The following is a 3626-nucleotide window of genomic DNA, read 5'->3' as shown; positions in this document are numbered from 1 at the left end:
AGGATGTGAGGCCTTGGAATTTTCTGTCTTCCTCCCTCCCCACTTTTCTCCTTACCTTTCCTTTCTGAATTCCCTAAGAACTCTTCCTTTCAGTCAGAGAAGTCTTTGGCTGAGTTCTAAGATTTAAACTTGCAGAAAGCCTGGTTAATAAGATGCTTGCAGAACAAAGAGCCTTCCATTTTACAACAGTTTTGCTTATCAACTTATTATAAATATAATATGTATGACATAGGTACAATGATATGTATATTATATCCATGGTATTTCATATATATGATGTTTTGACTATCCAAAATATTTATACTTATAAATAATCTTTTCTTTCTTACTACATGAAGATTAAGGCAATTGGGAGATAAAAGGAAGTGCCTAATTTAGAAATAAAGATTTAACTGTGGAGTTTCGGTCTCTTCAGAGTCAATCTGACTTGTGAAAAGCTCTTTGGAACTTCTGAATCTATTTCTCAGGTGTAGGGTGTTCAGAATCTGAACGTAGGAATGAGGTTAATCGTGAGCCCATGTAGCTGTAGGAAAATCCAAGCAACGTGGCTTTGGCTTTTCAGATGTTGAAGGCTTTCCTAAGAGCATCGTTAAAACACAAGAGATGAAAAGGGAGAGAGAGATTCAGAAGTTTATTAGATCACACAGAATTTCCAAGGTAAATTCTGAGATGGTAAATTTAGACTTCTGTGCTATTTGAGTGTAAATGAACTACTCAGAAAATGCAAAACCAAAACCATACGCTGAGTACTCATGGGAATTGACGGCAATCATTCTAAGAAGGTCATGTCTGGAGTGGGCTTTGTGCCTTTCCACCTGGTCGGTGCGCAGGGCGCCTGAAGAGGGCTGGGCCGCCTCTCCCCACACTGGCTTTTTGGCCGCAGACCTCCGCGCTGGCGCAAACACCGAGTTCGGCCCGGGGATCCCGGTCCAGCGCCAACTGCTCTGTCTCTCCAGCACCACGCGCCCCTGGACGGCTTCCCGCCTCCGCCCCTCCCGCTGCCGCCCATTCCCCAGCCACGGGGCGGGGCAGGAGGCGGCGGTGGCAGGCTCTCCTCGTGCACTTTTAAAAGCCTCCCAAGCCAGGCCCGGCAGAGGGATCCCTGCAGAGGAGAGAGCAGCACGCTGAGCGTCTCGGGGTGCGCCTCCCGCTGATGGGCCCGTCACTTTGGGTTCCTCGATGCTCTCGCTGCGCCGCGGGGCTCCCCTCTACCCCCGGCCAAGCACCCCAGGTAGCGCGCCTGGGGCGCGGAGCCCACCCAGCGGCTCCCGCCGCCCGCCGGCCCGCCGCTGGCATGCTGCACCCGCTGCTGCTCGCCGCGCTCTGCCTGGCAGGCGGGCTGGAGGCCGCCCGCGGTTGCCAGCTGTCCTCCTAGTGGAGACTTCTGAGCGAGGGCTGCAGAGCGGAGCTGGCCGAGATCATTGTGTACACCAAGGTGCGGGCGTTGCACAAGAAAGTGCTTCGCCTGTACAACTACCTGCCCTGACAGTATGAGGCCAACGACTCGGGGCTCTTCTACTCCGCTGAGATCAAGATGCTGTGCGACCAGGATTTGGGCAGCATGCTCAAGGTGCCCGGGGGCTCCAGGCTTAACCTCACTGGCCTGGGCTACTTCTCCTGTGACTCCCACACCGTGGTCCATGATTACTCCTATTTCTTCTTCCTCAGGTGAGCCTGCCACCTCTCGCCCATACCATCCCTTCAGCCACTTGGCATGGCCAGCAGAGGTACCTTTATCCCCAACAGGCTCAGGAACTCCTCCATAATCCTGTCTGGGTGATGTTAAGTGATGCCCTGGTCTCCCCTGGTCTCCTTCCCATTTTCAGCTCTTTGGTGCTCCTTATGTTGAGTTTACAGAGATCTTGGGTGCCTTTGGCTAATACTGTTGGAAAAACAGGGATGGCTCCTGTGCTTGACCAGGGAAGAGTGTTTCAGGCCAAAGCTCAAGGTGGTTTCCAGCAACAAACAGCCTATTCCCAATAGCAGAGGTTTATGTGGGGGGTGATGGACAGGGAGGCCTGGCGTGCTGCGATTCATGGGGTCGCAAAGAGTCAGACAAGACAGAGCGACTGATCTGATCTGTTCTGATCTGATGTGGGGGGTAATGGGGGAAGAAGGCCCTGGTTACAGCACTCTGAGGAGTATTAAGGGCAACCAGACAGGAGCCCTGTCTGGTTGAGTTCCATGCAAGTTGGTCTGTGGTGCAGATGAGATGCCTGTGGATAAAAGTTCAGGCGATGGTGTCTCCTGGAGTTTGAAATAAGAAAGTGGAACCCTAATTGAGGTGGAATCCTTATAGAGGAGGAAAGCTATATTTTAAAGTGGATGCCATGGGAGTTGTTTGGGATGGACAGTGGTCAAAACCAATGCAAACGGTTGTTGGATTTCTGGCTCCATTCTTCCTGTCATTTTGAGCAATTTACTGACCTTGTCAAGAACCTCAAGAGCCTCACCTTCATAATGTGCCAAACAAGGCTGGTTGAGATTAAATCCTAGTAACTGATGCAGAACACCTGGTACAGGTTAGATGAGGAATGTGTAGTTACTCAATCCTGCACACCTGCTTAAATGCCAAGATGGGACTGTTGTGAAATGCAGCCCAGCTGTCCTCTTGTTTCACTCAGACTCGCTCATATTAGCTGCCAGCAGACCTCAATGCCAGGCTCTTCCAAATAGCAAAAGTTTATAGAGGAAGGGCCTGGGAGTTGAAGCATTAAGGGATTGTGAAGGTGCTCACAGGGCTTTGAAGAACAGAGAGGTGAATTAGACCAGGCCTTGTCTGTTTGGAGACTCCTAGAATCTTGTGAAGGTCCATGAAAGTTTGTCGTATAGTCACAACGAAATGCATGTAGATAAGGGTTCAGGTTATGGGCTCAACTGAAGTTTGCAATACAGAACAGCAGGTGGAACCCTAATGCATTGGTTCTCTCCAGTTGGAGGAGGAGGCTGATGCAGAGGAACTGGGAGGAACCTCAAAATTGAATCTAATGGATAGTGATTGGACAATAAGTCCCATCTTCCCAGTATGTGGCATAGCATTAAGGATATTTGGAATGGCCATGACCTTGGTCTTCAGACTAACTTTTAGCTCTTGAGATTTCACATCACTGAGAAAGAAGACAGAAGGTTCCACAGAGGGGTGTCTGTAAGCTCGTGGTAACACATGTTTTCCATATTAATGCCAGAATATCTAAGTTTAGAATACATGGTGTGCTTTGTGTTGGCTTGGGTGGGTTAGCCAGATTAAATTGAATTTAAAAAAATACTGGAGAAGTACAGTTTCTAAATAAAACTGGCAAGGAATGAGTAGTACCTTCTTGATATGGAGAAACTTAGATTTTTACATGTCTTTATTTAGGGAAACCAGCTCTAAAATTATGCAACAATTAAACTTTATTTTCCAAAGTAAAAAGAGCCACAGTACTTAAGAAGACCTTATTTTCTTTTCCAGTTTTATAATGAAATACAGTTTTGTCCACTGGCTCTCTGGTGGTCAGCTAGTGCTTTCCCCTTTTTCTCTGACATATTTATAAAATGTTAGGGCAGAGATACAGAGCCAATTGGTAGTCTGACGAGATTTCTATTTCACATGGCTGTGTTGCCCTGATGTGTGTTAACAACCATAT

General features: G+C 48.2%; 1 pseudogene; it reads left to right on the top strand.

The window, feature by feature from the left end:
• The first annotated feature begins 362 nt into the window (after window positions 1-362).
• On the top strand, window positions 363-3192 carry LOC123331310 (annotated as a pseudogene).
• Window positions 3193-3626: the final 434 nt, after the last annotated feature.

The sequence above is a fragment of the Bubalus bubalis genome, chromosome 23, assembly GCF_019923935.1.
Source record: "Bubalus bubalis isolate 160015118507 breed Murrah chromosome 23, NDDB_SH_1, whole genome shotgun sequence".
NCBI lineage: Eukaryota > Metazoa > Chordata > Mammalia > Artiodactyla > Bovidae > Bubalus > Bubalus bubalis.
The sequence above is the reverse complement of the archived record's forward strand: the minus strand, read 5'-3'. Positions and strand labels throughout refer to the sequence as shown.